Below are 26,076 nucleotides of genomic sequence, written 5' to 3'. Positions count from 1 at the left end.
AGAATTGGATACTTTTTCCACCACTGTATGGGAAATATTGGTGTGTATCTCTTGGGACTTACTGTACCTATTTTACTAAGATTGTTTCTTCTTGAGCTATACCATAGGGAAATGTTTGTTTAATCCTTGTCAGTGCACTTAAATTCAGGTTGGTTGAAATATAGCTATTCAAAGGAACAATTAGAAAACAACATTTTGCGATCTGTTTTTCTTATTTGAGATAATTAAGTCAATTTAATTGATATGCAATGAATATACTCTGAAGTGGAAAAACTGTTTGAATTACCTTGATTTTTGTCTTGGTTCATTTAATCGAGGTAGTAGGTGTTTACATTTGAATAACATTCATTACACAAAATAAATTCTGTTTTACCTGCCAATTTAGAAAAGAAAGCAAATCAAGATTACTGCCAAAACGGTGGGCATAAGCGTAAATGTAACACACTCCTACATTCCTGTAATGAGTGTGGGTTTACCATCAACACACATTGAAGGTTCACCATCAACACACCCACCCACCACCACCACAATGTGCTTGGTCATTGTACCCCTTGGTATTAAACCCACAGCCACACTAATTAACTTCCTAGTGATCTATGTGCTCTGCATAATTAATTTCCTCAAATTCCTCAAATTAGTGGGAGGATATAGTGGTCAGGAACAAGAGTGTCACTGAATCCCATCTCAAATTAGAGCAGGAACATGTTCATTACTTCATTCATTCTCCCATTTGGAGGAAAAGCATGAGCTACATAAGCTGCCCTAGATATTTCTCAGACCTAATTTCCTAAACGGATACATCATTTATGACTCCACACAGGCCATATCGGCTAACACAGTTAGCACTGCACAAACAATTTATAGATCACCCAGATTACTTGGAAATGAGCATATTACTATATTATATTCCAAAGTCGCACCTGACCCACAAATATTCTCCCCTTTCACCTCCATCTATCAATGGAATTCAATTGGGGAATGACTTTTCTAAAGGAGGGGTGTAATGTAAATGCCTCACAACAGGGTATAGATCTTCTCTCCTCACAGACTATACCGTCTATCTATTCTTAATCAGGTACATGGTCTTGTGGGCTATTAAATCTAACATGGCACTTCAGCTGTTAATGTGTTTGTTTACCCATCCCAGCGCAGTGCTACTTAAAGAGCGCCCACCCGCTGCCTGCTGCTGCTATGGGCCCTAATTTACTCTACCCTTTTGGTCTGTACTCTACTCTGTAAGTCCTGGTTCCCGGGCCAGATCCTGCTTGCCATCTGGACAGCTCAGCATAGATTTATAGTTGCTCTCCTCATTTGGACCCACTGGTTTAACATCTGTTTGTCTCACTGGTTTGACATGTGTTTGTCTGGAGCTGACAAGCACGTGACTCATGTTTTACCTCTGTCGGCAATCAAAACAGATTTCTACACAGATTTGGGGTAAGACGGAGAGAGATAAGCTTGAGTAGGTCACATTTCAAAAGCCTTCTTGACTCAGTTTTATGTATTGTTTTTTAGAGGATGAATCTTACAGTCAGATCGTGCATGTTTCTTACAGCTTCCCAATCAACAAAGACGGTCACACCTCATGTACCATACCAGAGAATAATTCAGTGGAATTCAAACACTTTACTACTCCTTTAGGTTAAATGGAAATGTGTCATTGGTTTCCATTATAACCCAATCACGATTGTATCACAACACCCCAATGTCACCCACATTCCCCGACCACCATGCTTCTGACGCCCATGTCTCTATGTCTGTCCTTGCCAGTGCTGGAGGCCTGGGTGCAGCTGAAGCCCAGAACCATCACGGTGCTGCGAGATTTGGATCCTCAATAGTGGCTCTGTGTTGACCATTTCAGCCCAGTACGGTATTCTCTCAAACAACCCCAATGCGACTGCCATAAACCGCTCCACCAATCAAGTCTTTAGCTGGGAATTTGTCCTGAGGAGAGTCCAGCACAGCCACCAGGGACAGGTGACCTGTGACCTCCAAAACATCCAGAGGCAAACTGCCGATCTGTTTGTTCAAGTTTTGTGTGCTTTTCTCATTTGGCTGTCCTTGAGCTGGCTGCCTACTGGCAGGCTGACAGTGTTCAGTAAGGCTGAGCAACAAAGGATAACAGAAAGGAAAACGCGACACTGCTGCTCATGCTCCCAGGTGATATTTATTTATAACGGTCTTCATCAGGCATCCATATCCCAGGTGGGGGTGGAAGGTCCTATATATAGGGGCAGTACTTAGTGACAAAATGTCAAAATTATTGTGTGCCCTAATTGAATATTGTTTGCGTATATACAGTATGTATTACTGTAAATATGAATCACATTCCTTCTGTATGATCATATATTTTGATGAATTGAATGTTAATAATGTGAACCTAAGTTAGATCTTTTTTACCTCCTGTTTCAGGAAGTGATGTCACTAAGTCACTTTCTTCTTGTAGCCCTGGTGTGTGTGTGTGTGTGTGTGTGTGTGTGTGTGTGTGTGTGTGTGTGTGTGTGTGTGTGTGTGTGTGTGTGTGTGTGTGTGTGTGTGTGTGTGTGTGTGTGTGTGTGTGACTGAATTTTAACAATGAGAAGTTTGGACACAATGTTCCTTTCTGGGTCGATGAGTGGAAATGTTGAATGAATGATTTTCCAGCATCTTTTTCATCTATCTATCTATCTATCTAAAAATTCTATCCAAGATGGTATAGTAGTTCAGACGTCTTTTGGCCTCGTCTTGTCGTGTCCCGTATATATATATTTACAACTTTATTCGCATACCTTTTTACATATATTTTTTTATTTTCCATAAACACATCTTCAAAACACTCTCCTACAACCCGCCTCACCAATTTATATTTATAATTTTTTTTTTAATGTTTATTCGTGTGACTATCGGCTTTCGTCGATTTCGGAGCAAACATAAATTATTCCGAAGCTAGCCAGCTGAAGAGTTCCATCAATCACTCCTGGGGTACAATCACCTATCCGGACCCGTTTTACTGCCAACGCAGAGCCCCACTGGGCCTTCACAACTGGACTACTGACGTTATCTACCCGAAGGAGTTATCCAGCTGGCTCCTCTGTCGAGACGTTACCTGAACGCCCATCTGCGGCCCGCTAACCGTTAGCTGTCTTATCGGCTGCTATCTGAATAGACCTATCGGACAATTTTTTCTTTTTTCTTTTTCTTTTTTTCTTGGGCCTCTATAACTATATCTATTGGTTTTTTTGTGTGATTTGGAATCATCCCCTCTACCACACGGAACCCCACTAATCCTACCAACGGAAATGCACTAGGTGGCTAATAACAGACCTCCATCCTATGCTAGCTTGCTACCGATGGCCCTGCTAGCTGTCTAAATCGCCGTGACCCCAACCAACCTCTCTACTCATTGGACCCTTTTGATCACTCGACTAAGCATGCCTCTCCTTAATGTCAATATGCCTTGTCCATTGCTGTTCTGGTTAGTGTTTATTGGCTTATTTCACTGTAGAGCCTCTAGTCCTGCTCACTATACCTTATCCAACCTATTAGTTCCACCACCCACACATGCGATGACATCTCCTGGTTTCAATGATGTCTCTAGAGACAATATCTCTCTCTTCATCACTCAATACCTAGGTTTACCTCCACTGTATTCACATCCTACCATACCTTTGTCTGTACATTATACCTTGAAGCTATTTTATCGCCCCCAGAAACGTCCTTTTACTCTCTGTTCCAGACGTTCTAGACGACCAATTCTTATTGCTTTTAGCCATACCCTTATCCTACTCCTCCTCTGTTCCTCTGGCGATGTAGAGGTGAATCCAGGCCCTGCAGTGCCTAGCTCCACTCCTATTCCCCAGGCACTCTCTTTTGATGACTTCTGTAACCATAATAGCCTTTGTTTCATGCATGTTAACATTAGAAGCCTCCTCCCTAAGTTTGTTCTATTCACTGCTTTAGCACACTCTGCCAACCCGGATGTTCTAGCTGTGTCTGAATCCTGGCTTAGGAAGACCACCATAAATTCTGAATTTTTTATCCCAAACTACAACATTTTCAGACAAGATAGAACTGCCAAAGGAGGTGGTGTTGCAATCTACTGCAAAGATAGCCTGCAGAGTTCTGTCCTACTATCCAGGTCTGTACCCAAACAATTTGAACTTCTACTTTTAAAAATCCACCTCTCTAAAAACAAGTCTCTCACCGTTGCCGCCTGCTATAGACCACCTTCTGCCCCCAGCTGTGCTCTGGACACCATATGTGAACTGATTGCCCCCCATCTATCTTCAGAGCTCGTGCTGCTAGGCGACCTAAACTGGAACATGCTTAACACCCCAGCCATCCTAATATCTAAGCTTGATGCCCTCAATCTCACACAAATTATCAATGAACCTACCAGGTACCTCCCCAAAGCCTTAAACACGGGCACCCTCATAGATATCATCCTAACCAACTTGCCCTCTAAATACACCTCTGCTTTCTTCAACCAAGATCTCAGCGATCACTGCCTCATTGTCTGCATCCGTAATGGGTCAGCGGTCAAACGACCTCCACTCATCACTGTCAAACGCTCCCTGAAACTTCAACGAGCAGGCCTTTCTAATCAACCTGGCCGGGGTATCCTGGAAGGATATTGATCTCATCCCATCAGTAGAGGATGCCTGGGTATTTTTTTTAAATGCCTTCCTAACCATCTTAAATAAGCATGCCCTATTCAAGAAATTTAGAACCAGGAACAGATATACAGTGCCTTGTGAAAGTATTCGGCCCCCTTGAACTTTGCGACCTTTTGACACATTTCAGGCTTCAAACATAAAGATATAAAACTGTATTTTTTTGTGAAGAATCAACAACAAGTGGGACACAATCATGAAGTGGAACGACATTTATTGGATATTTCAAACCTTTTTAACAAATCAAAAACTGAAAAATTGGGCGTGCAAAATTATTCAGCCCCCTTAAGTTAATACTTTGTAGCGCCACCTTTTGCTGCGATTACAGCTGTAAGTCGCTTGGGGTATGTCTCTATCAGTTTTGCACATTGAGAGACTGACATTTTTTCCCATTCCCCCTTGCAAAACAGCTCGAGCTCAGTGAGGCTGGATGGAGAGCATTTGTGAACAGCAGTTTTCAGTTCTTTCCACAGATTCTCGATTGGATTCAGGTCTGGACTTTGACTTGGCCATTCTAACACCTGGATATGTTTATTTGTGAACCATTCCATTGTAGATTTTGCTTTATGTTTTGGATCATTGTCTTGTTGGAAGACAAATCTCCGTCCCAGTCTCAGGTCTTTTGCAGACTCAATCAGGTTTTCTTCCAGAATGGTCCTGTATTTGGCTCCATCCATCTTCCCATCAATTTTAACCATCTTCCCTGTCCCTGCTGAAGAAAAGCAGGCCCAAACCATGATGCTGCCACCACCATGTTTGACAGTGGGTATGGTGTCTTCAGGGTGATGAGCTGTGTTGCTTTTGCGCCAAACATAACGTTTTGCATTGTTGCCAAAGAGTTCAATTTTGGTTTCATCTGACCAGAGCACCTTCTTCCACATGTTTGGTGTGTCTCCCAGGTGGCTTGTGGCAAACTTTAAACAACACTTTTTATGGATATCTTTAAGAAATGTCTTTCTTCTTGCCACTCTTCCATAAAGGCCAGATTTGTGCAATATACGACTGATTGTTGTCCTATGGACAGAGTCTCCCACCTCAGCTGTAGATCTCTGCAGTTCATCCAGAGTGATCATGGGCCTCTTGGCTGCATCTCTGATCAGTCTTCTCCTTGTATGAGCTGAAAGTTTAGAGGGACGGCCAGGTCTTGGTAGATTTGCAGTGGTCTGATACTCCTTCCATTTCAATATTATCGCTTGCACAGTGCTCCTTGGGATGTTTAAAGCTTGGGAAATCTTTTTGTATCCAAACTTTAAACTTCTTCACAACAGTATCTCGGACCTGCCTGGTGTGTTCCTTGTTCTTCATGATGCTCTCTGCTCTTTTAACGGACCTCTGAGACTATCACAGTGCAGGTGCATTTATACGGAGACTTGATTATACACAGGTGGATTGTATTTATCATCATTAGTCATTTAGGTCAACATTGGATCATTCAGAGATCCTCACTGAACTTCTGGAGAGAGTTTGCTGCACTGAAAGTAAAGGGGCTGAATAATTTTGCACGCCCAATTTTTCAGTTTTTGATTTGTTAAAAAAGTTTGAAATATCCAATAAATGTCTTTCCACTTCATGATTGTGTCCCACTTGTTGTTGATTCTTCACAAAAAATACAGTTTTATATCTTTATGTTTGAAGCCTGAAATGTGGCAAAAGGTCGCAAAGTTCAAGGAGGCCGAATACTTTCGCAAGGCACTGTAGCCCTTGGTTCTCCCCAGACCTGACTGCGCTTAACCAACACAAAAACATCCTATGGCGTTCTGCATTAGCATCAAACAGCCCCTGTGATATGCAGCTGTTCAGGGAAGCTAGAAACCATTATACACAGGCAGTTAGAAAAGCCAAGGCTAGCTTTTTCAAGCAGAAATTTGCTTCCTGCAACACTAACTCAAAAAAGTTCTGGAACACTGTAAAGTCCATGGAGAATAAGAACACCTACTCCCAGCTGCCCACTACACTGAAGATAGGAAACACTGTCACCACTGATAAATCCACCATAATTGAGAATTTCAATAAGCATTTTTCTACGGCTGGCCATGTTTTCCACCTGGCTACTCCTACCCCGGTCAATAGCACTGCACTCCCCACAGCAACTCGCCCAAGCCTTCCCCATTTCTCCTTCTCCCCAATCCAGTCAGCTGATGTTCTGAAAGAGCTGCAAAATCTGGACCCCTACAAATCAGCCGGGCTAGACAATCTGGAAACTTTCTTTCTAAAATTATCTGCCGAAATTGTTGCCACCCCTATTACTAGCCTGTTCAACCTCTCTTTCGTGTCGTCTGAGATTCCCAAAGATTGGAAAGCAGTTGCGGTCATCCCCTTCTTCAAAGGGGGGGACACTCTTGACCCAAACTGCTACAGACCTATATCGATCCTACCCTGCCTTTCTAAGGTCTTCGAAAGTCAAGTCAACAAACAGATTACCGACCATTTCGAATCTCACCATACCTTCTCTGCTATGCAATTTTGTTTCAGAGCTGGTCATGGGTGCACCTCAGCCACGCTCAAGGTCCTAAACGATATCTTAACCGCCATCGATAAGAAACATTACTGTGCAGCCGTATTCATTGATCTGGCCAAGGCTTTCGACTCTGTCAATCACCACATCCTCATCGGCAGACTCGACAGCCTTGGTTTCTCAAATGATTGCCTCGCCTGGTCCCCCAACTACTTGTCTGATAGAGTTCAGTGTGTCAAATCGGAGGGTCTGCTGTCCGGACCTCTGGCAGTCTCTATGGGGGTGCCACAGGGTTCAATTCTTGGACCGACTCTCTTCTCTGTTTACATCAATGATGTCGCTCTTGCTGCTGGTGAGTCTCTGATCCACCTTAACGCAGACGACACCATTCTGTATACTTCTGGCCCTTCTTTGCACACTGTGTTAACAACCCTCCAGGCAAGCTTCAATGCCATACAACTCTCCTTCCGTGGCCTCCAATTGCTCTTAAATACAAGTAAAACTAAATGCATGCTCTTCAACCGATCGCTGCCTGCACCTGCCCGCCTGTCCAACATCACTACTCTGGACGACTCTGACTTAGAATACGTGGACCATTACAAATACCTAGGTGTCTGGTTAGACTGTAAACACTCCTTCCAGACCCACATCAAACATCTCCAATCCAAAGTTAAATCTAGAATTGGCTTCCTATTTTGCAACAAAGCATCCTTCACTCATGCTGCCAAACATACCCTTGTAAAACTGACCATCCTACCAATCCTCGACTTCGGCGATGTCATTTACAAAATAGCCTCCAATACCCTACTCAACAAATTGGATGCAGTCTATCACAGTGCAATCCGTTTTGTCACCAAAGCCCCATATACTACCCACCATTGCAACCTGTAAGCTCTCGTTGGCTGGACCTCGCTTCATACTCGTCGCCAAACCCACTGGCTCCATGTCATCTACAAGACCCTGCTGGGTAAAGTCCCCCCTTATCTCAGCTCGCTGGTCACCATAGCATCTCCCAACCGTAGCACACGCTCCAGCAGGTACAGTGCCTTGTGAAAGTATTCGGCCCCCTTGAACTTTGCGACCTTTTGACACATTTCAGGCTTCAAACATAAAGATATAAAACTGTATTTTTTTGTGAAGAATCAACAACAAGTGGGACACAATCATGAAGTGGAACGACATTTATTGGATATTTCAAACTTTTTTAACAAATCAAAAACTGAAAAATTGGGCGTGCAAAATTATTCAGCCCCCTTAAGTTAATACATTGTAGCGCCACCTTTTGCTGCGATTACAGCTGTAAGTCGCTTGGGGTATGTCTCTATCAGTTTTGCACATTGAGAGACTGACATTTTTTCCCATTCCCCCTTGCAAAACAGCTCGAGCTCAGTGAGGCTGGATGGAGAGCATTTGTGAACAGCAGTTTTCAGTTCTTTCCACAGATTCTCGATTGGATTCAGGTCTGGACTTTGACTTGGCCATTCTAACACCTGGATATGTTTATTTGTGAACCATTCCATTGTAGATTTTGCTTTATGTTTTGGATCATTGTCTTGTTGGAAGACAAATCTCCGTCCCAGTCTCAGGTCTTTTGCAGACTCAATCAGGTTTTCTTCCAGAATGGTCCTGTATTTGGCTCCATCCATCTTCCCATCAATTTTAACCATCTTCCCTGTCCCTGCTGAAGAAAAGCAGGCCCAAACCATGATGCTGCCACCACCATGTTTGACAGTGGGTATGGTGTCTTCAGGGTGATGAGCTGTGTTGCTTTTGCGCCAAACATAACGTTTTGCATTGTTGCCAAAAAGTTCAATTTTGGTTTCATCTGACCAGAGCACCTTCTTCCACATGTTTGGTGTGTCTCCCAGGTGGCTTGTGGCAAACTTTAAACAACACTTTTTATGGATATCTTTAAGAAATGTCTTTCTTCTTGCCACTCTTCCATAAAGGCCAGATTTGTGCAATATACGACTGATTGTTGTCCTATGGACAGAGTCTCCCACCTCAGCTGTAGATCTCTGCAGTTCATCCAGAGTGATCATGGGCCTCTTGGCTGCATCTCTGATCAGTCTTCTCCTTGTATGAGCTGAACGTTTAGAGGGACGGCCAGGTCTTGGTAGATTTGCAGTGGTCTGATACTCCTTCCATTTCAATATTATTGCTTGCACAGTGCTCCTTGGGATGTTTAAAGCTTGGGAAATCTTTTTGTATCCAAATCCGGCTTTAAACTTCTTCACAACAGTATCTCGGACCTGCCTGGTGTGTTCCTTGTTCTTCATGATGCTCTCTGTGCTTTTAACGGACCTCTGAGACTATCACAGTGCAGGTGCATTTATACGGAGACTTGATTATACACAGGTGGATTGTATTTATCATCATTAGTCATTTAGGTCAACATTGGATCATTCAGAGATCCTCACTGAACTTCTGGAGAGAGTTTGCTGCACTGAAAGTAAAGGGGCTGAATAATTTTGCACGCCCAATTTTTCAGTTTTTGATTTGTTAAAAAAGTTTGAAATATCCAATAAATGTCTTTCCACTTCATGATTGTGTCCCACTTGTTGTTGATTCTTCACAAAAAATACAGTTTTATATCTTTATGTTTGAAGCCTGAAATGTGGCAAAAGGTCGCAAAGTTCAAGGAGGCCGAATACTTTCGCAAGGCACTGTATATCTCTCTAGTCATCCCTAAAACCAATTCTTTCTTTGGCCGCCTCTCCTTCCAGTTCTCTGCTGCCAATGACTGGAACGAACTACAAAAATCTATGAAACTGGAAACACTTATCTCCCTCACTCGCTTTAAGCACCAACTGTCAGAGCAGCTCACAGATTACTGCACCTGTACATAGCCCACCTATAATTTAGCCCAAACAACTACCTCTTTCCCTACTGTATTTATTTTATTTATTTATTTATTTATTTTGCTCCTTTGCACCCCATTATTTTTATTTCTACTTTGCACATTCCTCCACTGCAAAACTACCATTCCAGTGTTTTACTTGCTATATTGTATTTACTTTGCCACCATGGCCTTTTTTTTGCCTTTACCTCCCTTATCTCACCTCATTTGCTCACATCGTATATAGACTTGTTTATACTGTATTATTGACTGTATGTTTGTTTTACTCCATGTGTAACTCTGTGTCGTTGTATGTGTCGAACTGCTTTGCTTTATCTTGGCCAGGTCGCAATTGTAAATGAGAACTTGTTCTCAACTTGCCTACCTGGTTAAATAAAGGTGAAATAAAATGAATAAATAAATAAAAGAACTGCCCCTATATAAAGGACCTTCCATCCCCACCTGCGATATGGATGCCTGCTGAAGACCTAAATATCACCTGGGAGCATGAGCAGCATGCAGCATTTTCCTTTCTTTTGTCCATGAGTTTGCCTACAACTCCAGCACCTGCAGACAGTACCTGGATATGCGTGTGGTTCAGCTTTTGTAGAGAAACAAAGGAGCCACAGTTACAGTACTGCAGAGGTTTTTCAAGAGAGGATTTCAAATGCCAGCTGGGAAGTGGGATTTTTGTTTTCTTATGGGTTCTCTCTCTCTCTCTCTCCTTGTCTCTCACACATGTATGCACACTCACATGTACACGTGCATACACACACAAAGACACCAAAACAGGTGGAACCCCTTTTGAAAACAATGGCAGAATGAAAGAACACAAAAAGGGGGAATTTAACCTTGACTAGGAGAAGAAAAGCAGAATAAACAAAAGTTGAACCTAATCCTTGATGATGCCACCCACACACTCCCTGACACTAGAGACAAAAACTCAATGTTTTCCTAAGCCATATTGGCTTTTTGCTTTAATTTAAAACCTTTGTTTAAATTTGTTTGAGGTTTCATGCATGCAGCAGATCTTCTCAATTTTTTCTCAAAGCAGCTGATTTAGTTGTTGGGCATCGATCCAGGTGTATATCAAAGAGGAGGACTGCTGCAGTGGCTATTTTGATGGGCTGTATGACATTGTTGATGCCAGGGTTGAAGGGTGTGGGATGGGAATCGATTGGGCCAGGTATAAATACAAGGTGGCGGGAACTCTCCTGAGCACCAATCATACACCACCCGGGATTTAGAGTCTGTGATCCCTCACCTGATATGCCCTCCCTCTATCCCTGTATTCCTCTATTGCTCTATCCCTGCTTCCCTTTCCCCCCTCTATCTCTCTTTCCATATCTTCGACTTGGATGCCGATTAAGGCAGCCCCCCGCACCTCTCTGATTCAGAGGGGTTTGGGTTAAATGCGGAAGACACATTTTGATTGAGTGCATTCAGTTGTACAACTGACTTTCCCTTTTCCCCTCTATCCCTCTGTCCATGTTTCCCTTTTCCCCTCTGTCCCTCTGTCCATGTTTCCCTTTTCCCCTCTATCCCTCTGTCCATGTTTCCCTTTTCCCCTCTATCCCTCTGTCCATGTTTCCCTTTTCCCCTCTGTCCCTCTGTCCATGTTTCCCTTTTCCCCTCTGTCCCTCTGTCCATGTTTCCCTTTTCCCCTCTATCCCTCTGTCCATGTTTCCCTTTTCCCCTCTATCCCTCTGTCCATGTTTCACTTTTCCCCTCTGTCCCTCTGTCCATGTTTCCCTTTTCCCCTCTGTCCCTCTGTCCCTCTGTCCATGTTTCCCTTTTCCCCTCTGTCCCTCTGTCCATGTTTCACTTTTCCCCTCTGTCCCTCTGTCCATGTTTCCCTTTTCCCCTCTATCCCTCTGTCCATGTTTCACTTTTCCCCTCTGTCCCCCTGTCCATGTTTCCCTTTTCCCCTCTATCCCTCTGTCCATGTTTCCCTTTTCCCCTCTGTCCCTCTGTCCATGTTTCCCTTTTCCCCTCTATCCCTCTGTCCATGTTTCCATTTTCCCCTCTATCCCTCTGTCCATGTTTCCATTTTTCCCTCTATCCCTCTGTCCATGTTTCCCTTTTCCCCTCTATCCCTCTGTCCATGGTTCCCTTTTCCCCTCTATCCCTCTGTCCATGTTTCCCTTTGACCCTGTCTCCCTCTGTCCATATTTCCCTGTGACCCTGTCTCCAGTATGCAGATAAACTCTGTTCCACAGGGGCTAAAGGTGTGGAGAGATTCAGTGTCAAAATAGTTATCTCTATCCCAGTGAATCATCTCCGAGAGTTTGCTGGGGATACCCTGCATGCCACAAAGAATTCTCAACTAGAAATGAAGAAAGATGAAGAATGATAAGCTGTTATGGACAGTAGCAATGCTAGGAGGTATTGCTCATATCTCTTCTACATTTTTCATATAATCTTATTATAAACTCCACTCATATTGGAAAGTTGGACCAAAGACAAATGGGTTGTAAACAACACAAGCTGAGAAATGTATAATTCATTTTTTGATAAAAACATAAGTATTGTATTAATGATGTTTACTCTGGAATGTTTTAGCATAAAAATGAATGAGATGGTTATGATGATGATGTGTAAAAAAAATAGCACGATGATGACATATCAGGTGATGAATCTTTATTACACCATAGAGGATATTCATGTATTCCCCTTTCCTCTCTCATTATTCAGCTAATTTCACCCTGCTGCAAACTGAGAGCTCAGCTAAACGCCTGAGCAACGTCCTCCATGCAAAAAGGAAGGAACAAAGCAATGACCCATTGCCTTCAATATAATACAGGAGGAGACCTCCTGTATTGCCAGAGCTACACATTATCACTGACGTACACTGAGTATACCAAACATTAGGAACATCTTCCTAATATTGAGTTGTGCCCATTTTTCCATCAGAACAGCCTCAATTTGTCTGTGCATTGTCTGTGGGCTCTACAAGGTATCGAAAGCGTTCCACAGGGATTCTGGCCCATGTTGACTCCAATGCTTCCCACAGTTGTGTCAAGATGGCTCAATGTCCTTTGGCTGGTGAAGCATTCTTGGTACACATAGGAAACGGTTGAGCTTCAAAAACACAGCGGCATTGCAGTTCTTGACACAAACCGTTGTGCCTGGCACCTATTACCATACCCCTTTCAAAGGCATTTAAATCTTTTGTCTTGCACATTCAACTTCTGAATGGCATACATGCATTAATCCATGTCTCAATTGTCAGAAGGCTTAAAAATCTTTCTTTAACCTGTCTCCTTCCCTTAGGGCTCCCAAGTGGTGCAGTGGTCTAAGGCACTGCATCTCAGTGCTAGAGGTGTCACTACAGACACCCCGTTTTGAATCCAGGCTGTATCACAACCGGCCATAATTGGGAGTCCCATAGGGCGGTGCACAATTGTCCCAGCGTTGTGCGGGTTTGGCCGGTGTATGCCGTTGTAAATAAGATTTTGCCTAGTTAAATAAAGGTTACATTTTACGTGGATTTAACAAATGACATCAATAAGGGATCATAGATTTCACCTGGATTCACCTGGACAGTCTATGTGATGGAAAGAGCAGGTGTTCTTAATGTTTTATATACTCAGTGTATGTAACCACTACCCATTAACAATAGTGCATGGTGGATCAAGCCCTGCAGTGTGGATGCAAAGGATCTCAGAGCCTTTGAATTAATTGTGCATCTCGGCCTTTTCCAGTTACCCATCAGCAACTCTGCTGGTGATTTGTGGCCCGTTGGTCCATTGGAGGAGAGCTACAAATCTCCACTGGAGACTGGTCTCACCCCTTATGAATATGATGCAAACACGCCCACACAGAACATACATACTGCTGGCAGACACACAAACATACATGTATGAACATAGTGTACACACGCACACTTTTTTTACATGAAGAAATCAATATGCCTGTATGGGGTTGTTGAATATGAACAGAATGTGCTGTAAGGGCTGCAGCCGAGGATGAGGCCACTTTGATGTAAATCAGAGACGAGTGAGCGTGCCTTTGGTGATTGGGCTGGAGAGAGAGAGAGAGAGAGAGAGAGAGAGAGAGAGAGAGAGAGAGAGAGAGAGAGAGAGAGGCAGGCAGGCAGGCAGGCAGGCAGGCAGGCAGGCAGGCAGGCAGGCAGGCAGGCAGGCAGGCAGGGCTACTAGTGCTGTTGGAGAGAGACAAAACTGCTCATCCGAGCAGAAGGCGCCCATACTTCTTCCAGATTAAAGGCTGTCCCTCAGAGTGGCAATTTCACTGCCAAGGGCCCTGTTGAAAAATCACAGGAATTAAAAAGAGTTGTACTCCTCACCAGCATCATCTCAGGGAACAGTCACAAAGCCTGTCTTAGATGGCTAGGCTTACTGTGATTAATGAACCTTATAAAACGTTATTTAAGAGATCACTTAGATTGGAATGATGGGGGAGGAGCCTCATGTTGTAACTTTCCTCAAATGTATCAGTCTTCCATCCATAATTAGTTGTAGTAGTTTATTAGTCCATGGAAGTGAGACACTGTTTTCTTCTTCTGATCCTCTTTATTTTATTGCACTGCTGAGATTTTCAATGGGGAGACAGCATAATAAAAGTTATATATCAACTCATATGATACCAAATCAAATATCAAGACGCAGCCTATAAGGAACAGGGGAAGCCATCATTGTGTACAGAACATTGAGAGCTTTGATCGTGAATCAACATAGACATGTAATTCAGTTAGACAAAGCGACAAAGCTTCAGTAATTATCAGTCTATCTATAGCAACTCTCTGCTGCACCCTCTGCCTTTCACTCTGCCAGACAATAGACTTCACAGAAGATAATGCCCAGTCTAAGTGGCTTATTTGGCTGCCAGAGGCGGAGATAGGGGGAAAGAGGCATTCTCCCATCAGTCTCTTGAGACCTCGAGGCACACGATTGGTCATTTAGGAAGAGTAAGAAGCCTCTAAGTGAGCAGGTCAATTGCGATCAGAGAATCCCTATCCGTCTCAGGATACACTTGGCATGCATACAGTACACACACATATGGCGTACTACACACAGCGCCTTCCTCTATTCCAGAAACACACAGTTATGCATGTGACCGAACCAGTTAAATAGTACAATGGACTAGAATGATCTGGCAAACTGTAAGAAATACATACAGTACCCCAAAACGCTTTATCTTTTATTTCCAGAGAAGGGTAACGTGACTGTGCTGAAGGGGAAGAGGTCTTGTTCCAGGCAGAGGTCCTGTTGTAGGCTGGTACCCAGAGCTCAGTCTGACTTGGCTGGTGAATGGCAGAGAAGTGGACCAGGGTCAGTACAACATCAGCACAGAAGGGACTGTTGATGTGGAGTGCCCCCACAGCCTGACCAGTAACTTCAGTGTCCAGGCAGCAGAGAGCTCTCATGTGGAGTGCCTAGCCTCTGTGTCTGCCCTCCCCATGCCTCAGGCCAACAATGTGCATCTGACTGTGGGTGAGAAACACAAAATCACTCGCTCTCTCTCTTTCCCTCTACTCAGAGCTGAGATTAGTCTACATCCTCATATTCATCAGTGAAAGCAGACTGTGGGGGTTTGTTATTGTTGATGAGAGGAATGACAAGAAAGGCATTGCAGGACAGACACATATTTTATCACCATTGAAGTCATCCTACATAAATAGAGACTTGGGAGCTACAGGATTTGGTATGCTCACTGTGTTATGTTGCATACTGAGTTTCCCCTCTGTGGTTTAGGTAATCTTGAATTACATTCAATAGTGTAAACAAAAGACAAGACACTCTCCCTTCCACAATCACAGCAAATGCTGATAATAGATTGTATCAATTAAAATATTAAATGAAGAATTACATTTCTTGGCTTCTTTGGGACTAAACCTCATAAATGACCTTCTTAGTTTAGTTGCAGAGGTGCTGGTGGAGAATGTATGCGACGACTGCACTGTTCTAATTGAGGATGACAAAAGAGATGATTGTGGACTACAGGAAAAAGAGGACCGAGCACACCCCCATTCTCATCGATGGGGCTGCAGTGAAGCAGGTTGAGAGCTTCAAGTTCCTTGGTGTCCACATCACCAATGAACTATCATGGTCAAAGCACACCAAGACAGTCGTGAAGAGGGCACGACAAAACCTATTCCCCCTCAGGAGACTGAAAAGATTTGGCACGGGTCCTCAGATCCTCAAAAGGTTCTACAGCTGCACCATCGAGAGCATCCTGGTATGGCAACTGCTCGGGTAGGGTAGTGCAAACGGCCCAGTACGTCACTGGGGCGAAGCTGCCTGCCATCCAGGACCTCTATACCAGACGGTGTGAGAGGAAGGCCCTAAAAATTGTGAAAGACTCCAGCCACTCTAGTCATAGACTGTTCTCTCTGCTACCGTACGGCAAACGATACCGGAGCGCAAAGTCTAGGTCCAAGAGGCTTCTAAACAGCTTCTACCCCCAAACCATAAGAGTCCTGAACATCTAATCAAATGGCTACCCAGACTATTTCCATTTACCCCCCCCCCCCTTTACACTGCTGCTACTCTCTGTTGTTATCATCTATGCATAGTCACTTCAATAATTCTACTTGCATGTACATAATATTGACTCTGTACTGGTACCCGCCTCTCACTATTGTTGTTTTAACTGCTCTTTAATTACTTGTTACTTTTATCTCTTATTCTTATCCATATTTTTTATAACTGCATTGTTGGTTGGGAGCTCGTGAGTAAGCATTTCACTGTAAGGTCTACAGCGGTTGTATTCGGTGCATGTGACTAATACATGTGATTTGATTTGAGTTGCCTCAGTGTCCGCCGTCCTGCTCCTGTGGATGAGCATCTGCACTGTCCTCTGTTACAGACGGAGGAGAAGAGCAAGTAAGTGCCTTTCTTTTCTTTTTGTATCGCTCAGTGAAAAATGTCCATCCCCCCACCCTCACGGGAACAATGATTAAAGTATAATGAAGGAGTTAGGCGGTCACGCGCAGTGATTCTGCAATGTGTTCCACGCCTGCATCGGCAAGGGCATAGGGTTTTTGAACGTATACAGAACTTCCGCTGTCAGCAGAATGCTCCAGTTCTAAAGTGCTGGCTTTGGCTATGTATTGGCCTAACCCCCCACCTGTCCACAAAACACAGGAGCACCATCATGGAGAGACAGTTGTCCAGGAGAGACACACACCTGGTGGTCACTATGTGGAAATGCAGTTATTCTGTCACTAAGTAACACAGTTAAACATACTCATGAATATGGGCGAGAATGTCATTAGGCAGGAATTAGCATATTCTGAGAGTTATGTCAATCATCAAACAGTCTTATGATCTGGTGTTACAAATAACAAGACAGATTCATAATGACTCTAATAGGGGCCACAACCCACAAACATGTCTCTGAAGTGACCCCCAAAAATCTTAAACTTCCCACCTCTGGGATTAATGTCTTACTGGGTTACCAGCAGACAGTGAATAGAAGGTTTTGTGAGTCTTTGGTGGCTTTCAGAGTAGAGACGGATGGTGAGGAGTTTCTGGAGAGCCATCTCAGAGGGGATCGTTGTTGTGTGCGACGAGGCGTCCGTCTGGCTGTTTGTGTACGATAACAAAACCTGCCCCTGAGTCATGCATTAGACTGCTCTAATCCCTGTGACTGATTTCAGACCAGTTCAAACCAGGGCCATGATTTGGGAGCTGTAGGATTATCTTAATAAAGCAGGTGTGCCCTCCTTAGTACATTTACAGTATTCACCCAATAGTCTGATATCTTTTTCACTGTCCTTGATTTGGTCCAGTTCCTTTCCCCGCTTTCCTTACTATAACTCCCATAACTCAGGATTTTTCACATTTAACAAAATGGCATAACTCCAAGTCAGTACTGCTCTCAGTTGGCAAATCCAACACCCTGAAGAGTAATGCATGCATTGCAATTATTCAGACAGAATGGGGATTAAATATATTCACCTTCATAACGTTGGACAGTATGGGTTTAAAACATCAAGACAGAGGCAATTTCTCCTCCTGTAAAGAGTCTGGTTTATCCTTCTCCTGGGCCAGTACCATCTGTACCACCATTGTTATAGAATTGTTTTCTCTCTGGCCAGGACCTTGGGCTAAGAAAGGTAATGATGCTGTGTGATAAGATTCATTAACAATCAGCTCAGGCTTTCACTCTAACATTTCTAAAGTGACCTCAGGCTTGAGTGAGTGTGTGCTGGCCCAAAACTAATTAACGCTGCGTTTACAGCTGACATACATACACTCTTATAAAAAAGGTTCTATCTAGAACCTTAAAGGAACACTTTTTGGTTGTAGGTAGAACCCTTTCTAAATGTAACCCAAAAGGGTTCTACCTGTAACCAAAAAGGGTTCTCCTGTGTGGACAGTCGATGCTGTGGTCTATGCAGCCACAAGCAAGGTCAGGATTACTGTATTAATCTAGAGTGAGCATTGAGACAGTGAAAATCCTGTACGATAGCTGTAATATAAATTCACATAAGATATTGACTGTTGTAATTTTCTGTATTTGGTTGTCTTTCAGAATCAAGCCAACTGGAGACTATAAAGTGAGCGTTTGACGCTCTTTGGGCCATTCTTTCCAACCTCTCAACCTGCTTGTTAATGTCGGATTATACAATATTTGAGAAGGTACGGACCTTGGCATTTCTTTATTGGCAAGAGCTGCCGAATGAAGATCCAGGATCAAGTATGGCTACTTTAGAGGATATGACTAACCATCCATGAACTGATTTATTGGAAACATTTGTGAGAAGGTACTAATATAGTGTCATCCTATTCATTCAAAATTCCATTAGTCCTTTACACAAGTTACTGCTGGCACTCTGCATAAATCTTAGTAAATAAGTCTACCCAAAGGCATGTACCGTAATTGCTGGACTATTAAGCGCGATTTACACTGATGTCGAGTGGCTGCAAATATTTTGGGCCATCTGCTTTTCTTCCCTCTGAAAGCTTTTGTTGTCTTTTTGCACTTAGTCAGTTCCTCACGCTGCTGTTTCCAATGTCTTAGCATCAACTCATTAAGGCCAAGCTCCCATGCAGCAGCTCTATTTCCTTTTCCAACAGCCAGATCGATCGCCTTCAACTTGAAAGCTGCATCATATGCATTTCTCCGTGTCTTTGCCACGATGAGGGTGACAAAATTACTACCGTAATCAGAATGATGGGAAGTTTGAGCGCGCTCGATTTACATCACATTATGTGACGGTGCTCAGTTTTTTGGCGGCATGAATCTTGTGAAAGCGGGAAAAATCCATAAATTAGCCGTGTCATTGTATAAACCGCGAGGTTCAAAGTGTGGGAATAAAGTAGCGGCTTATAGTCCGGAAATTACGGTATTTAAATGTCTCTGAGTCTGCCTTGTGTCTGAGAAAGATACTGGGATTTTATAGTTAATTAAAATAAAGAATTGAGAATAATTATTTGGAACATTAGATGGTTATTAGATTATAACATCCACATTAAGATTGAAACTCTAGTTTACCCCCCCAAAGAATATTTCAACTTGAATGTGTTACTGTGTATGTATTGCAATATCCATGTATTTCTGTTTCATTGACTGCATTGACTTCCATGTGGATATCAGTACAAACAAGTGAAATTCATGACAATATGTACAGTACATTCAGAAGACTCATTCAGAAGACTTTGTACAGGTATGGAATGGGACACTTTCTATATTTCTCAGTCCTGGCCTGTGGAATTGAAAGCAGGTGTGTGCTGTGGGTGGAACTTCCTAACACTTGTCCCCAGCAGGCAGGTTACCAGTCTCTCAAGGGGAACTTGAAACAAAGTCCAGTCACAGTTTATCTCTTCTCTCATGAAGTGAGGGCAATCATAGTGATGTCAAAGCATTGTTGTATCCAGGATATGCCGTGCCAACGATGATTCTGAAAGTACGCTTCTGTATGTTCTTGAGTTGTTCAGAGAGGACTTGAGCCAATGAGCTGTGCCAAGCTGGTGCGGCATATTCTAGGCAGGGTCAAGCATAGCTAGTAGATCTAGTTTTATACCATTTGTCAGCAGTTTTAATGTCCCTCATGATATGATTTTACTACTGAAGCAGTGAACACGCTGACTTAAGAGTGGTTAAGTCTAAATTAATTGAATAATGATATTGGATTTTTCGTAGGTATCAGCTTGTATACCGGCAAGACAATTGATAGTACCAACGTAAAGCCCACAAAACTGTTGATTCTTTCAAGGTTGCACCATTTTCCTTTTGTAGGGTAGGAATTGGTCACATTTTCTATTGGGCTGTTACTCTGGGTATCCACAGGATAGACGAATCACAGAGTAGGAGAAGCTCTGTTGCCAAGGCAACAGGGGGGGAAGGTCAACCTGGGATACACCACAGAGGGCCACTCAGGTGAGAGTCAGTGTGACAAATACCCCTGCTCCTCATTAGGACACATTATCTTCAACATCTAATGAGATCAGTGAGGTATGTTGGCATAGAAAATCAGATTGGATAGGCTATTTTATTTGATATGTGATTTTTGTTTGTTGTTAAAAGTATTATAGGCTACTAACAGCATTAGAGGCTATAATTGACTATGATGTCATCAGAATGCCATGTTCTATGTTGGAGCCGCTGTACTATACTTCCTCCCCTGAGTTTACAGTGTGGTACAGTGAAATGGTCAGGTCAGATGATGTCAGGTCAGTTAAACAACTATTTCTCTCTCGACAGAAGCTGGCCGCAGTGACCTCATCGTCACTGGGGGAACCCACAGCCAGATTAGCTCCATCAGCACTCACAAGTTAAGGAGAGGGAGAGAGCAAATTACCGCAGTTGAATAATGCAGTCAGTCTCCATACTGCAGCCGGAGCCCTTGACACCTCCCAGGCTCTCACATTGACAGGGACTGCAGGGATTACCAACATCCTCCCCTGGCCGGGGGACAGTTGACTCTCAATGGCTGTATTCGAAATTACATCCTATTCACTATGTAGTGCACTAGTTTTGGCCAGGGCCCATGAGTCACTCATAATGCTGAACTTGACACATTTATGAAATTGCTTCTTCCAGTTACTAATAAGCACCCATTCCGAAAATTACTGTAAAAACTGTTAAATCCACTTGGATTGATGAGGAATGGAAAAATTGCATGGTTGAATTGGAATGAGCAAAGGGTATGGCAAATAAGTCTGGCAGCACAACCGACTTGCATGCGTACTGCAAATTGAGATATCATGTGACTAAATAAAAATAAACTATGCTATGAATCAAAAATAAATCATATAACGAATTATAGTAAAAAGCTTTGGAGCACCTTAAATGAAATTTTGGGCAAAAGGCAAACTTGGCTCCTTCATTCATTGAATCAGATGGCTCATTCTTCACAAAACCCATTGATATTGCCAACTCATTTAATGTTTTTTTTTATTGCCAAGATTAGTAAACTTAGTTATGACATGCCAGCAACAAATGCTGACACTACACATCCAAGTATATCTGACCAAATTATGAAAGACAAGCATTGTACTTTTGAATTCCGTAAAGTGACTGTGGAAGAGGTGTCAATCAACACTGACAAGCCACTGGGGACTGACAACCTGGATGGAAAATTACTGAGGATAATAACGGACGATATTGCCACTTCTTTTTGCCATATCTTCAATTAAGCCTACTATAAAGTGTGTGCCCTCAGGCCTGGAGGGAAGCAAAAGTCATGCCGCTACCCAAGAATAGTTTACTGCCTCAAATAGCTGACCTGTCACGAGTCCGACTGATGGTGGTTTCCCTTCCCGGTCGGGTGGCGCTCGGCGGTCATCGTCACCGGCCTATTAGCTGCCACTGATTGTCTTTCCTCCCCCTCCTTGTATGTTTATTGGTAGCACCTGTGTGTATGATTAGTTTGTCTTTATTAGACAGCCGGCCCGCCTGGTTGTTGTGCGGGATTATTCTTTGTAACCTTCTGCTCTGTATCAGAGGAACGTGTTAGTTCCTAGTCGTGCATTTTTCAATCGTCATTTTGTCATTCCCTGTGTTTTGGGGCCGTGATCATTGTTAGCACCCTGTGGTGCGTAGTGCAATTAAAGAGCACAGCATTGTACTCTCTGTCTCCTGCCTTTGACTCCACACCCACGATACCCGGATTGTTACAGAATCCCGCACCTAAATTGAATGGAGTCAGCAGGAGCAGCAGCCAACCCCCTCCCATCGATGGAGGAACGGGTTCTTCACCACACCACCGTCCTCCATCGGATCGGATCTGCGATGGATCAAGTAATGGAGAGAATGGACCGATGGGAGAGGAGTGGTCTCCTCTCTCCACCTTCGGCACCTACTGTTCCGGACTCTCCATCTCCCGACTCCAACACCCTCCGTCTGACGCTACCAAGTGCTTATGATGGAGTGGCGGCGGGTTGCCAGGGGTTTTTGCTTTAGCTGGAGCTATACCTGGCCACCATCAGACCCACTCCCTCGGGAGCGGAGAGGGTGAGTGTCCTCATCTCCTGCCCCAGACTCAGCACGGGAGCACTACCCAGAGTTTTCCCGCCGCTTCCGTGCCGTGTTTGATCACCCTCCAGACGGCCGAGCGGTGGGAGAACGACTTTTCCATCTCAGGCAGGAGAGGAGGCGCGCCCAGGATTACGCGCTGGAGTTCTGGACCTTGGCAGCAGGATCTGGGTGGAACGACAGGGCTCTTATTGACCACTACAGGTGTAGTCTCCGGGAGGACGTCCGCAGGGAGTTAGCGTGTCGGTACACCGCTCTGTCAATGGATGAGCTGATTGACATGTCTATTCGACTGGACAATCTGCTGGCTGCCCGCGGGCGTTCGGAGAGGGTCCTGTGCGTTCCACCACCCAGCCCCTCCGCTCCCATTCCGATAGTGTTGGGAGGGGCTGTGCCGAGGGGTACCGGAGGAGGAGGCCTTCCCTGCACCAACTGTGGTCGGAGAGGACACACGTCTGATCGGTGCTGGGGGGTCCGTCTGGGAGTAGAGATGGCAGGCGGAACGCTTCTCGATCACCCCAGGTGAGTCAGCATCAAACTCACCCAGAACCCCTTGTTTGCCACCTGTTTGTCTTAACCGTTTTCCTTCACTTTTTTCCCTCTTCCCAGCATAGGGCGGCTAGTCGATTCAGGCGCAGCTGGGAACTTTATGGATCACGGACTCGCCCTTACGTTAGGGGTTCCGCTTGTGCCGATAGATTCTCCCTTTCCCGTGCACTCCCTAGATAGCCGGCCATTAGGGTCAGGGGTGGTCAGGGAGACCACGGTCCCACTGGACATGGTGACGCATGGGAATCATAGGGAGCGTATCAGTCTTTTTATTATTTATTCACCTGCGTTTCCAGTGGTGCTGGGGATTCCCTGGCTGGCCCGGCACAATCCTAAAATTTTGTGGAGACAGGGGGTTCTCCAGGGGTGGTCAGAGGAGTGTTCTGGAAGGTGTTTGGGAGTTTCCATCGGTGCCACGTCGGTGGAGAGTCCAGACCAGGGTTCCACCGTGTGCATTCCCCCGTGTATGCCGATTTGGTAATCGCTTTCAGTAAAGTGAAAGCGACTAAATTACCACCTTATCGACCGGGAAGGGATTGTACGATAGATCTCCAGGTAAACGCTGCGCTTCCCAAGAGTCACGTGTACCCGTTGTCCCAGGAGGAGACGTTGGCGATGGAGACATATGTCACGGAGTCGCTGGGACAGGGGTACATTCGGCCCTCCATCTCACCCGTCTCCTCGAGTTTCTTTTTTGTGAGGAAAAAGGAGGGAGGCTTGCGTCCGTGTATTGATTATAGAGGTCTAAACGCCATCACAGTGGGGTATAGTTACCCTCTACCTCTCATCGCTACGGCGGTGGAATCATTCCACGGAGCGCAGTTCTTCACAAAACTGGATCTCAGGAGCGCATATAGTCTGGTGCGTATTCGGAAGGGAGATGAGTGGAAAACCGCATTTAGTACCACATCAGGCCACTATGAGTACCTTGTCATGCCATATGGGTTAAAGAATGCTCCAGCCGTTTTTCAATCCTTTGCAGGCGAGATTCTCAGGGACCTGTGCGGGCAGGGAGTGGTTGTTTATATTGATGACATTCTGATCTACTCGGCCACTTACCCCGCGCATGTGTCTCTGGTACGCAAGGTGCTTGGGAGACTGCTGGAGCATGACCTATATGTGAAGGCTGAGAAATGCGTGTTCTCTAAACGTCTCTTTTCTAGGTTATCGCATTTCCACCTCGGGGGTGGTGATGGAGGGCGACCGCATTAGGGCCGTGCGTAATTGGCCGACTCCGACCACGGTAAAGGAGGTGCAGCGGTTTTTGGGTTTTGCCAACTACTACCGGAGGTTTATCCGTTACATGACCAATCAGTCTGTTACCAGCCCTTAGTAAACTCTTCTACAACTTCTAATGATGGTAAGTAGAGGAGTCAAGCGCAGAGAGCAGGTAATTCAGAACGTGGATATTTTATTCCATAGACTGTGACTCCACGACATGCAAAACACCAGGGCGCATGAAACGTCCCAAAAATACACCGGACTAAAAACTGTCTGGAAAAATACTGATAACACTCATACATAGATAACAGGAAACAAGCCCGCACAAAAACCCAGCGGGCCTAGTGCCCTTAAATAGCCTACAAACAAAACCTAACTCAAAACAGGTGTACCCAATTAAACCCAATAAACAGAAACAAACGGAAAGGGAATCGATGGCAGCTAATAGGCCGGCGACAATGACCGCCGAGCGCCGCCCGAACAGGAAGAGGCACCATCTTCGGCGAGAGTCGTGACAGTACCACCCCCCTGACACGCGGCTCCCGCAGCCCGCCGACCCCGGCCTTGAGGATGACCCGGAGGATGAGGTGCAGGGTGATCCGGGTGGAGGCGGTGGAAATCCCTCAAGAGGGAAGGTTCTAAAATGTCCCTCCCCGGTACCCAGCACCTCTCCTCCGGACCGTACCGTTCCCAGTCCACGAGGTACTGCAGGCCCCTCACCCGGTGTCTCGAGTCCAAAATCGCTCTTACTGTGTACGCCGGGGACCCCTCGATGTCCAGAGGGGGTGGAGGGTCCTCCGGTACCTCACCGTCTTGTAGGGGACCAGCTACCACTGGCCTGAGGAGAGACACATGAAACGAGGGGTTAATGCGATAGTAAGAGGGAAGTTGCAATCTATAACACACCTCGTTTATCCTCCTCAGGACTTTAAATGGTCCCACACACTGCGGCCCCAGCTTCCGGCAGGGCAGGCGGAGGGGCAGGTTTCGGGTCGAGAGCCAGACCCTGTCCCCTGGTGCGAACACCCGGGCCTCACTGCGGTGGCGGTCAGCGTCTCTCTTCTGCCGTTCACTGGCCTGATGCCACGGAGCCAGGACCGGTTGGTAGCCCAGTATGCATTCGAATGGCGACATATTTGTGGATGAATGGCGAAGTGAGTTCTGGGCCAACTCTGCCCACGGGACGTACCTCGCCCATTCTCCTGGCCGGTCCTGGCAATACGACCTCAGAAACCTACCCACTTCCTGGTTTACTCTCTCCACCTGCCCATTACTTTCGGGGTGATAACCAGAGGTAAGGCTGACCGAGATCCCCAGACGCTCCATAAACGCCTTCCAAACCCGGGACGTGAACTGGGGACCCCGATCAGATACGATGTCCTCTGGAACCCCATAGTGCCGGAAGACGTGGGTAAATAGAGCCTCTGCAGTCTGTAGGGCTGTAGGGAGACCAGGCAATGGGAGGAGACGGCAGGACTTAGAGAACCGATCCACAACGACCAGAACGGTAGTGTTCCCCTGAGATGGGGGAAGATCAGTAAGGAAATCTACCGAGAGATGGGACCATGGCCGTTGTGGAACCGGGAGGGGTTGTAACTTCCCTCCATGCAGATGCCTAAGAGCCTTACTCTGAGCGCATACCGAACAGGAAGAGACATAGAGCTTCACATCCTTAGCTAAGGTGGACCACCAGTATTTCCCCCTAAGACTCCGTACTGTCCTATCAATCGCCGGATGACCCGAAGACGGTAGTGTGTGAGCCCACCGAAACAATTTATCACGGACACCAAGTGGCACGTACCTACAACCGGTCATACACTGTGTAGGCGCAGGTTCAACCCTCAACGCCCGCTCGATGTCCGCGTCCACCTCCCATACCACCGGGGCCACCAGCCAAGAGGCTGGAAGGATGGGAG

The 26,076-nt window shown here is 45.1% G+C and overlaps 1 pseudogene; it reads left to right on the top strand.

The window, feature by feature from the left end:
• The first annotated feature begins 1,730 nt into the window (after nucleotides 1-1,730).
• LOC135545074 (uncharacterized) lies at nucleotides 1,731-20,727 on the top strand (annotated as a pseudogene).
• Nucleotides 20,728-26,076: the final 5,349 nt, after the last annotated feature.

Source organism: Oncorhynchus masou, chromosome 9, assembly GCF_036934945.1.
Source record: "Oncorhynchus masou masou isolate Uvic2021 chromosome 9, UVic_Omas_1.1, whole genome shotgun sequence".
Classification (NCBI taxonomy): Eukaryota; Metazoa; Chordata; class Actinopteri; order Salmoniformes; family Salmonidae; genus Oncorhynchus; species Oncorhynchus masou.
The sequence above is the reverse complement of the archived record's forward strand: the minus strand, read 5'-3'. Positions and strand labels throughout refer to the sequence as shown.